Raw genomic sequence first — 12521 nt, forward strand, 5'->3', positions numbered from 1 at the left:
ATCCAGAGAAACAAAGGTTACATAGGTTCCCTCATTTGTGATAGATAGAATGTACCTATAAATTAATAGGTAAACAAATTGGGTGGTATGCAGTAGTTACAAATGAATTCACTGAAGTATAATAGACTCCATGGTGAACTCAAAAGGTATAAATTGTTAGAAAGCCTAGGTTAAGTCCCAACAAAATCAGCACAAGGAAAAGGATACATACAAGAAATGGGGTGAGTACAAAGGAGAATAGAAGAATGAACAGGAGAATATGGAGAGAATGCAATCAAGAATTCATTGTATATAACACAAAATTAAGAAAAAGTAAGGAATGGAGCAGATCAAAGGGGGATGAGAATGTTCAAGAGGAGACACTGTCAAGATGGATTCATAAAGTGCTTTGTTAAATGGTAACTCCTGGATACAACTACTTAGAGATAATACAAAAATTAAAAGTGTATGTGTGTATGTATGTGTGTGTGTGTGTGTTTGCACACATGCACCCAGTCCCAGGGCTTGAACACAGGGCCCGGGCACTCTCCCTGAGCTTTTATGCTTAAGGCTGGCACTGTACCACTTGAACCATTCCCTACTTCTGGCCATATAGTAGTTAATTAGAGAAAAGAGTCTCACAGTCTTTCTTACCTCTGCTGGATTCAAATGGTGATTCTCAGAACTCAGCCTCCTGAATAGCTGTGATTAAAGGTGTGGAACACTGGTGCCCAAAAAGCTAAGGAATTCTTGTATGGAAGTGAACAATAAGACCAGAAGCAATAGGTTTCTTCTAACAGGACATCTTACAGAGCTGATAAATAAACGTAGGGTGACGTCTCCAATTATCTCATTTAATCAAAACAAAGATAGCCAGGTATCAATGGTTCAGACTTGTAATCCTGATTGTCTCCCTGGGCTGACATTGAACCACAAATCTTGGATCTAAGATTTCTGAATAGCTAGGGTTTCAGGTGTGAGTCATCAAAATAGTGTATATTAATTGCATAAGAAGACTGCAACATTGGATCCCACAAATAGATATCTTGTTCTACCTTAGTCAAATTACCACATATTATTTTTTTCCCATTACTTCTTTGTTTTTCAATAGTTTATGAGATTCTGCACAATAAGGGACTATTTTGAAAACCTTTATGCCAACGAATTCAAGAACTTGGAAGAAATGGATGATTTCCTAGAAAAAAAATCATATCCCCAAACTCAACCATGAAGACTTAAACCTTCTAAACAGACCTATATCCAGTATTGAAATAGAAATGGCAATAAGTGATCTCCCATCCAAGAAAATCTCAGGTCCAGACGAATTCACAGTAGAATTCTACAAGGCCTCAAAACAGAACTCACACCAATATTTCTCAAATTCTTCAATGAAATTGAAAGAGAACGTTCACTACCAGATACATTCAATGAAGCAAGTATAACCCCCATTTCAAAACCAGGCAGGGACTCATCACGGAAAGAGAACTATAGACCGATTTCCCTGATGAGCATAGACGCAAAAATTCTCAACAAAACTCTGGCCAATCCACTTCAATAGGTCATCAAAAAAATCATACACCACGATCAAACTCGATTCATCCCAGGGATGCAAAGTTGGTTCAATATATGCAAGTCAATTAATGTAAATCACATCAACCGGAGCAAGGTAAAGGACCACATGGTTATATCACTGGATGTGGAAAAAGCGTTCGATAAAATCCAGCAAACATTTATGCTGAAAGCCCTGGAAAAACTGGGATTCCAGGGAACACTCCTGAATATAATAAAGGCAGTTTATGACAAACCAACAACAAGCATAACTCTAAATGGTGAAAAATGAAAGCCATTCCCTTTAAAGTTTGGAACAAGACAGAGATTTGCACTCTCTCCCCTTCTCTTCAACATAGTCCTAGAATTCCTAGCCAGAGCAATTAGGCAAGAAGAAAATATAAAGGGATCCAAATAGGAAAAGATGAAGTAAAACTTTCTGTCTTTGCTGATGACATGAGCCTATACCTAAAGAACCCCATAGACTCTACTCCCAAGCTACTAGAGCTGATCTAAAACTTTGGCAAAGTTGCTGGATATAAAATAAACCCTCAAAAATCAATGGCCTTTCTCTATGCTTACTACCCGAAGACCTAGGCTGAAATCAGGAAAGCAACTCCTTTTGCAATAACTTCAAAAAACATAAAATACCTAGGGATAACCTTAACTAAAGAAGTGAAAGACCTCAATGATGAGAACTTTAAAAACATGAAAAATGAAATTAAGGCAGAATTAAGGAAATGGCAAAACCTCCCATGCTCCTGGATTTGGAGGATTAATATAGTGAAAATGGCAATATTGCCAAAGGCTATCTACAAATTCAGTGCAATACCCATTAATATCCCACCATAATTTTTTAATGAAATAGAGGAAGCAATCCAGAAATTCATATGGAACAATAAAAGACCCAGAATAGCAAAAACAATCCTAAGTAGAAAGAACAGTGGTGGAGAAATTACAATACCCAACTTCAAGCTGTATTATAAAGCTATAGTAATAAAAACAGCTTGGTATTGGCACTGGAACAGGCCTGAAGACCAATGGAACAGAATTGAAGACCCAGAAATGAACCCACAGAACTACGCCTACTTAATCTTTGATAAAGGAGCTAAGAAAATAGTCTGGAAGAAAGATAGCCTCTTAACAAATGGTGCTGGCAAAACTGGTTCAACACATGTAGCAAACTAAAACTAGACCCTTATATATCACCCTGCAACAAAATCAATTCCAAATGGATCAAAGACCTTGAAATCAAAACAGACACCCTGAAAACACTAAAGGAAGGAGGAGGAGAAACCCTTGGGCTCCTTGGCACAGGACAGAACTTCCTTAACAATGACCCAGAAAAGCTACAAATCAAAGAAAGGATGGACAAATGGGACTGCATCAAACTGCAGACTCCTGCAGATCAAAGGACATAGCTTGCAAGATAACAGAAAGCCCACAGATTGGGAGAAGATCTTTACCAGCCATACAAACGAACACAGGCCTCATATCTAAAATATATGCATAACTGAAAATAATTACATTCCTCCAAAAGAAAACTGTAAAGAACCAATAGCCCCCTCATCAAGTGGGTTAAAGACTTAAAAAGATACTGCTCTGATGAGGAAATGAGAATGGCCAAGAGACATATTAAAAATGCTCTACATCACTGGCCATAAAAGAAATGCAAATCAAAACAACATTGAGATTCCATCTCACCCCAGTAAGAATGTCCTATATCAAGAAAACTAATAATAACAATTGTTGGAGGGGATGTGGCCAAAAGGGAACCCTACTTCATTGTTGGTGGGAATGTAAACTGGATCAGCCACTCTGGCAAGCGATATGGAGATTCCTCAGAAGGCTAAACATAGAGCTACCCAATGACCCAGCAGCCCCACTTTTGGGTATCTATCCAAAAGACCACAAACAAAATCACCCTAAAGCTACCAGCACAACAATGTTCATCGCAGCACAATTTGCCATAGCTAGAATCTGGAACCAACCCTGATGCCCCTCAGTAGACGAATGGATCAGGAAAATGTGGTACATATACACAATGGAATTTTATGCCTCTATCAGAAAGAATGAGATTGCCCCATTTGTAAGGAAATGGAAGGACTTGGAAAAAATTATACTAAGTGAAGTGAGCCAGACCCAAAGATGGACTCTACGGTCCCCCTTATTGGGAATAATTAGCACAGGTTTAGGCAATTCACAGCAGAGGATCACAAGAGCCAAATAACTATACCCTTATGAACACATAAGATGATGCTAAGTGAAATGAACTCCATGTTATGGAAATGATTGTTATATCATAGTTGTAACTACTTTCAACGTGCTATGTGTAACTGCAGCTTCTATTATTGATGATCTTCTTGTATCCCCTTCCTGTGGTTTTACCTACACTATCTCTGTATCTTATCTCAGTATATTGGAAGCCGTGTATACTGGTATTAGACCTAGGAAATTGAAAGGGAATACCAAAATTGAGAGACACAGGGTAAAGAAAGACAAACAACTACAAAAGTAATACTTGCAAAACTGTTTGGTTTAAATGAACTGAACAATTCATGGGGGGGGGGTAAAGGGAAAGAGTTAGGGGCAGGGAGGAATGAGGGGCGAGGTAACAAACAGTACAAAAAATGTATCCAATACCTAATGTATGAAACTGCAACCTCCCTGTACACCAATTTGATAATAAAATTTCAAAAAAAAAAGATTTTGAGATTCTGCCACCTTAATTTGTAGACACTGAACATCTTAGTGTTATTCATCCTCCAGCACTCTTATTCTCTCCCTCTTCTGTATTGACAATATAATTCCTTTGTCAAAATCAATTTCTATAACATTTTCAAGGCTACTGGTTCATTCTGAACTGATAATATTTCAGAGTAAGAGATCTGGTTTGATTTCAGTTTGCTATTGTGGATATTCAGTTTTCCCAGCACCATTTATTGAAGAAGCTGTCTTTTCTCCAGTGAATATTGCACGTTTGTAAAACTCAGCTGGTTTAACTGTGTCAGCTTGTTTCCTGGCTATCTATTATGTTCGATTGTTCCCCATGTCTATTTTTTGTCATGCTGTTTTGGTTACTATGGCTTTGTAGTAGAGCTTGAATTTCCATTTTCTCCCTCTTCCTTCTCTTCCTGTCCCTCATTCTCTCTCTCTGTCTGTCTGTCTCTCCTTCCTTTATGCCATGAAGTGAGCAGCCCCTGCCACATATTCCCATTTTCATGGTATTCTCCCTCACTGTGAGACTAGAATCAAGGAAGCCAAAGATTTAGCCCCATGGAATTGAATTGATCTTTTCTCCTTTGGAGTTGTACTGTCAGCAACACAAACCAAAATGCTTCAACCAGCTAGTGTCAAATACTGCCTTACTCTTACATATTGCTTCTGCACCACTTTATGCAACTCAATCAAAAAGTGTGAGTACTTGAGCATGGCTTTGCATGCCTGCAATATCATCACTAGGTAGGTCAAAGCAGGAGAAAGGCAAGTTTGAGGCATCTGAAATATAGAGGGAAACCCTATCTCAAGAAACAGTCATTTTAGTTCAGTGCATTTAGTAATTACTACTTTTTTTATTTTACAGAATAGTAAACATTGAATGAAGGGAGCCAAACTAGTTTTACTAGAATAATATGAAACAAAAAAAGAAAAGTAATTCTAGAATGACTTTATCCATGGTTTCTTAATACAAAAAGCATTGCCTCCACAAGTCTACCTACCCCATGATTAAAAACAAAAACAAAAAGAAACAAAAACCTTTGGTGTATGGGTCTTAAGGAATATTTTAAATTGATAATTGGGCCCAAAGTTAGGTGTATGCTAATATTACCCATTTAGGAATTTCTCAATATCATTCAAACTACAAAAGTCATCTAAGAGAGTTTATCTTCATGTATTACTTAAGAATGCAGATGCTTTGGCTCAAGACCCAGAATTTAAGTTGGGGGAAGCTGGCTAACACCTGTAATCCTAGCTACTGCAGAGATGTTGAGATCTGAGGATGTGGTTCAAAGCAAGATGGAGCAGAAAGTCTCTTATCTCCAATAAACTAAGCAGAAAAGGCTAGAAGTGGTGCTGTGGCTCAAGGCCAGTGCTCTAGCACTGAATACAAAGAGGCTCAGGGACAGCACTCAGGCCCTGAATTCAAGGCCCAGGACTAGCGAAAAAATAAAAAGGACCCCGAGTTTAAATGCCAATATTGTCAGTAAGAAGCAGAAAGGAGGAGCTAATCTTTAATCAGGTCCATGGTATTTTGGCAGGAGGTAGAGAAAGCTTGGACAGTTACAATGTATTATGAGTCTGTGCAATTTTCCTTTTCAGGGTTGTTAGTTTGACAACTTTCACAAGCAATAAATCCTTTCAAACATAAAAAGTAATTGTTGAGAAATTGAAACTAAAGCTTCAACAATTGTGAGGTTTTTAATGTAGTGCTGGAATAAGCTGTGACCCTTTTCTCTGTTCAAAAAAGACATATCCCTCACAACCCCATATACTTTTTCTAAGAAATACACAAATGCACATACATGTAAAATAGCAATATCTATTCTAAGGACATTAAGTGTGAGAAGTAAGAAGCAAAATACTTAACTACTAACAAAAATGATGATGATGATGATGATGATGATGATGAATTCTAGTCCTGGGGCTTGAACTCAGGGCCTGGGCACTGTCTCTGAGCCTAGTCTGCTCAAGGCTAGCACTCTACCAATTGAGCAACAGTGCCACTTCCAGCCTTTTCTGTTTATGTGGTACTGAGGAATTGAACTTAGGGCTTCATGCATGCGAGGCAAGCACTCTACCACTAAGCCACATTACCAGACTCCCATTATTTTAAAAAAGCTTTCATGGCTTATCAGTACAAGCGGATTCAGAGTAGAGACATTGCAAATTTTGTCAAATTGAAAGAAAATGTTACCTATAATTTTATATTGGTCAAGATTCTATCAGAAAATAGGACTTCCTCAGATAAATGGGAGGATTAAATGATTTAATGTGTTATACATTGAAACCATTGCCTGGCATAATAAATCCATTGTGTTTGCTACTTTTTTTAATGTATAATGGACTTTAAAATTTACAGGCACCTCTAATCCTAGAGGCTGAGACCTGAGGATCTGGGAGTGGTTCAGAGAGGTAGAGTGCTAGCTTTAGGCAAAAGAGCTCAGGGACAGTATCCAGGCCCTGAGTTCAAGCCCTACAACTGGCAAATATAAAATTAAAAAAATTCACTGCAGTCATTCTGCTTTTTTTAATCTCTCTCTCTCTCTGATGTCTAGCAGCTTGGGACCCTTCCCAGTTGACTTCCAGCGGGGTCCCACCATAAAAGGCTGTGAGAGCACATGGGTATATACAAGGAAAGGTGGTGTGGCTTTCATTTCCTTGATTTTTTTCTGCTTTCAGGTAGCTGTTTCTCTGGAAATAGATGTGTTTCTATGTATGATTCATCTGGGGAGAAGGGAACTGTTTCTGCATTTTCTCGTGCTGAGCTCCTTTAACAGCCTAGCCTCCCCTTCCTTGTCAGTGATGGTTGTGGTGACTGGCTTCTATTTGTTTTAACATCCATTCTTTGGAGCTTAATTTCTCCTGAAACCTCTGTGGAAGGTGCTATTTCTTCATTTACAGATGAAGAAACTTAGGCACAGAAAAGGTAAGAAATGTTCCCTGGTTATATAAATAGTAAATGGTAGTGCTGGGATTTGAACCTAGGGACTCTGGTTCCTAAGTTTATGGTCTTCTGAATCATAGTCCACTGTTTATTTTAAATCTGAAAATATTTGTCCCACAAAGTAGCCTCCCCAGATGGGTACCGGTGGCTCAAACCTGAAATCCTACCTACTCAGGAATCTGAGATCTGAGGATTGTGATTCAAAGCCAGCCCAAGCAGGAAAGCCCCTGAGACCCTTATCTCCATTTAACCACCAGAAAACTGAAAGTGTTGCTGTGGCTCAAAGTAGTAGAGTACTAGCCTTGAGGTGAAGAGCTCAGGGACAGCACTCAAGCTCAGAGTTCATGCCCCACAGCCAACAAATAATAAAAACAAAACAAAACAACAACAACAAAAAAAAAACCCAGCCTTCCAAAAGCATTTTGGAAGATGAGATTAACCAAGTAAAGTCAAACTCCATTCTTCCTAACTCATTATTTCTCCTCAGAAAACTTGAGCTAAACTCTCCTCTATACTGCAAGACAAAAACCAAAACCCAAAACTCAAGTGTCAGTTTGATTTTGTATTTAATTCCCAGAGATTCAGGCATTCTTTTTTTTTTTTTTTTGGCCAGTCCTGGGCCTTGAACTCAGGGCCTGAGCACTGTCCCTGGCTTCTTTTTGCTCAAGGCTAGCACTCTGCTACTTGAGCCACAGCACCACTTCTGGCCATTTTCTGTATATGTGGTGCTGGGGAATTGAACCCAGGGCTTCATGTATACGAGGCAAACACTCTTGCCACTAGGCCATATCCCCAGCCCCCACAGGCATTCTTATATGGGGGTGGAAGAAGTGGAAAAATAATCAGAACACAGCCCATTGCTAAGGGAAAACCAGTGGCCAAAAGGAAGAAGACATGATTTAAAGCCTGAAGAGAGAAGTATTTTCACAAGAAGAAATTGCTGCCATGGGTTCCTCTCTGGTTCAGACCAAATGAAGGGAAATGTTGATTTTCTTGAGCTACTAAAACTGTAAAGTTCCTCAGAGACAGTTCTTCTTGGAGGCAGAATAAAACTGATTAGCCATTTAATCTGAAGTTGGTACAGAACTCAAGTATAAAAGGCACTGAGCATAAAGAAAGACTTATTCAAACAACCCTGCACAATCACCAGATTGTTGTTGCAAATCATCACATCCTTCTTGGAAAATATGGAAGAAACACTAATTTTTCCCTAGTCTACAATAAATCATGCAAAAGCTACCACTCCCTGCCTAAATTTTCTGATCTGTTTCCTACCTCTCCCTTTTGCCTTATTTTCCTCTCATATACATTTCTAGTCGCAGCTAAGAACATTGCAATGAAAGCAAACCATGATGCTCCTGTCATTTCCCTAATTACCTAAGGAAGTGTGGGGTCATGGCTCCTTTTCCTGCTTGTGCTAAAAACCTCTTCATCAAAAATTGGTTCCCAAGTGTCCATTAACAGAGAAGTTTAAAACAGTCAGGACTAACCTTAAAAAAATAGATGAAAGCCAGGTGTGGATGCCTCAGGCCTAGTTACACTGGAGGCTAAGCTCTGAGGATCAGGGTTCAAAGCCAGCCAGGGCAAGAAAGTTTGTGAGAATCTTATCTCCATTTAACCACAAAAAGCTAGAAGTGGAGCCATGGTTCAAGCTTTCAAGATAGAGAGCTAGCTTTAGCAGCTGGGAATAGGGCCTAGTGGTAAAGTGCTGGTCTCATATACATGAAGCCCTGGGTTGGATTGCTCAGCACCACATATATAGAAAAAGCTGGAAGTGGCGCTGTGGCTCAAGTGGTTGAGTGCTAGCCTTGAGCAAAAAGAAGCCAGGGACAGTGCTCAGGCCCTGACTTCAAGCCCCAGGACTAGCAGAAAACAAAACCAAACAAAGATAGAGAGGTAGCTTTAAACAAAAAGCTCAGGAATAGAGTCCAGGCCCTGATTCCAAGCCCCAGGAGTGGTACACACATGCACACACACACATACACACACACACACACACACACACACACACACCAAAGATGCAAGTTTTAAGATATGTAATACTATCTTGTCCAGAGTTTCACTTCTACTATCTTGTACAAAGGCATCAAATTTCTTAAAGATTTATTTATTTGAAATATAAGCAAGTTGTTAGATTAAATATTTACCATATCTGAAAGCTCATTTAGGAATGGTGTTTCTTGGAAGCATTACTAGATTTTCATAAGAAGTCTGTGACTTCCCTAAATTCCTTGTTTCTCTTAATCTCAATGATCTATGGAGATTAGCAAACTGGGCCTTTGTAGGTATGAAAATTAAAGAAGCAGAGTATAGCATGTACAGAGTGCAGGAATCTGGCACACTTCATCCAGGTGATCAGGGTCAGCAAAAAGAATGACTGAGTCGCATACATGTTTCAAGCCTCTCTTTTCTTCCCAAGTTGTTGTTGTTTCGTTCCAGTCATAGGGCTTGAACTCAGGGCCTGACCACAGTGTCGTAATTTTTATTCTCAAGGTTTTTTTTTTCTGTACTACTTGAGTCATAGCTTTACTTCCAGATTTTTGCTTCTTAATTGGAGATAAAGAGTCTCATGGAATTTTCTGCGCTGGCTGTCTTCAAATCATGATCCCCAAATCTCAACCTCCTGAATAACTAGGATTACAGATGAGAGCCACCACCACTGCAAGGCCACGTATTCTTTTATTTTTTAAACTTGATTTATTTATTGCCAAAATGATGTACAGAAGGGCTACAAATTATAATATGCAAGAATGCCTTTGGTGGATGGCTTTATCCCTTCCTTAGTAATGATATGATCAGCAGTTCAAAAGCAAAAAGGCAACTCAACAGAAAAAAAAAGATAAAGGTAAGCAGAAATCATACTAGACCCTCTTTTCTGACAGGAATAACTATTACTATCACAACCCCACACAATGAAGCAATAACACCTTGACTAACCTAGATTTTTCTATTCTCTGGCCTAAATTTCTTTAGTATACACCAGATAACGCATTTAAGTTTAAGTGGAAATTGAACAGATGAGTAAGCTTTAAAGTTAATATAAATCCACTACAGTAAAGGAAATAAAACTACAAATATAAATGTAATAAAATTTATAAAACTATATTTTGCCAAGCAGTCTTTCAAATATACTTAAGACTTGTATTCAAAATTGCAACAGGTTACTATGCCACACAAAACACTTTTATAATATTGAAGTAAATCCTACTGGTTCTTTCATTTACCCATCTACAAAATTTAGTATTTGTATTGTTTGCTTAAATCTCACAGTTTTTCCATTTTTCTATTGCAATTTTTCATATACAACAGATTTAACGGAAGCTCAAGGAGAATGTCCTTCATTGTTTTGAAGACAAAGGAATACTTCAGGAGTACTGAAGTGCTCTTTCTAAAGAATATCCCTTCTTACTATTATTCTATACCACATATGATATTAGCATCATACTTCCCAGATGCTTAAAAATCTAAGATAACTCCCCTTCTTCTTTTTTTTTCAAATTTTTATTATCAAACTGATGTACAGAGAGGTTACAGTTTCATACGTTAGGCATTGGATACATTTCTTGTACTGTTTGTTACCTTGTCCCTCATACCCTCCACCCTCCTCCCCCTTTCCCTTTCCCCCCCTGAGGTGTTCAGTTCATTTACACCAAACAGTTTTGCAAGTATTGATTTTGTAGTTGTTTGTCTTTTTTTTACCCTGTGTCTCTCAATTTTGGTATTCCCTTTCAATTTCCTAGTTCAAATACCAGTATACATGGTTTCCAATATACTCAGATAAGATTACAGAGATAGTGTAGGTACAACCACAGGAAGGTGATGCAAGAACATCATCAATAATAGAAGCTACAGATACACATGGGACGTTGAAAGTAGTTACAACTGTGATATAACAATTGTTTCCATAACATGAAGTTCATTTCACTTAGCATCATCTTATGTGTTCATAAGGTTATAGCTATTGGGCCTTGTGATGCTCTGCTATGACTTGCCTAAACCTGTACTAATTATTCCCAATAAGGGAGACCATAGAGTCCATGTTTCTTTGGGTCTGGCTCACTTCACTTAGTATAATTTTTTCCAAGTCCTTCCATTTCCTTACAAATGGGACAATGTCATTCTTTCTGCTAGAGGCATAAAATTCCATTGTGTATATGTACCACATTTTCCTGAACCATTCGTCTACTGAGGGGCATCTGGGTTGGTTCCAGATTCTCGCTATGACAAATTGTGCTGCGATGAACATTGTTGTGCTGGTGGCATTACTGTGATTTTGTTTGTGGTCTTTTGGATACCCAAAAGTTGGGCTGCTGTGTCATAGGGGAGTTCTATATTTAGCCTTCTGAGGAATCTCCATACTGCTTGCCAGAGTGGCTGATCCAGTTTACATTCCCACCAACAATGAAGTAGGGTTCCCTTTTGGCCACATCCCCTCCAACAATTGTTATTGTTAGTTTTCTTGATATATGACATTCTTACTGTAACTCCCCTTCTTCTAAGAAACTATTGTTAAATGGTACACTAACAACGAATCCCTTTTTTGTGTTGCTTAAGAGTTTTATCATTTTCTACTTTGCCTAAGTCTTCTTGGTGTGTCCCAGAAAACCTAGTTCACTACACATCGCAGATCATGTGAGGTTTGTAATTTTTTTTTGCTAATTCACTTAGGTTTGTTTTGGGGGTTTTCATCCATGTCTCTAAACTACTCCAATACACATTCTGTCTGACAAAGGCCTGCATTTATAGCATAGGTCTTCTGATACTCTCCCCTTTCCAATGATGAGGTCATTTTCAAAAACAACAACAACAACAAACAACATGCTCAAAATTAAAGCCTCATGGATTAGATCAAAAAAGTAAAGAAGAGAGAGATGATAAATGTGGGTGATAAGGAGATTTTATATTTAAATTGGAGTAAAATTCACTGCTTTTGTCTGATTTGAGAAGCTGCAGATTTTCTCTGTTCAGTGGATTGCTTCTAGGAGTTAGCATTACAACCTTGGAAGTCTTGTTCACTCTGTTCTGCAGCAATTTTTCAGTTGATGCCAAGGCTTCCTTTGCTTCCCAGTTTTTCCCCCGAGGGTCCTAATCATTTTTAGAAACAATGACTTCAGTTTTCCATTATTGAAAGATTTTTGTTTTTTATTTCCTCAGTATTTTTGCACTGCATTTAAATGCTCATTGCTGCAAAATTACTTCAATGGGAAAATATGTATATTAGAAAAAATGTTTAGAAGTTTGAATGAGAAAAGAGGCCTACTTTTCATGTTTTAGTATACATACCTAATATGCCAGCTTGAAATATTACTATGTACATGTGACAAAGAAG

General features: G+C 38.3%; 1 long non-coding RNA gene across 1 annotated transcript; it reads right to left on the reverse strand.

Moving 5' to 3' along the window:
* Nucleotides 1-9866: 9866 nt before the first annotated feature.
* Nucleotides 9867-12237, reverse strand: LOC125341677. The gene is made up of 2 exons (XR_007209044.1): nt 12191-12237; nt 9867-10013 (listed from the first exon to the last, which is right to left on the reverse strand). It is a non-coding gene; the product is annotated as an uncharacterized LOC125341677 (long non-coding RNA).
* Nucleotides 12238-12521: the final 284 nt, after the last annotated feature.

Source organism: Perognathus longimembris, chromosome 24 (assembly GCF_023159225.1).
Source record: "Perognathus longimembris pacificus isolate PPM17 chromosome 24, ASM2315922v1, whole genome shotgun sequence".
NCBI classification, from domain to species: domain Eukaryota; kingdom Metazoa; phylum Chordata; class Mammalia; order Rodentia; family Heteromyidae; genus Perognathus; species Perognathus longimembris.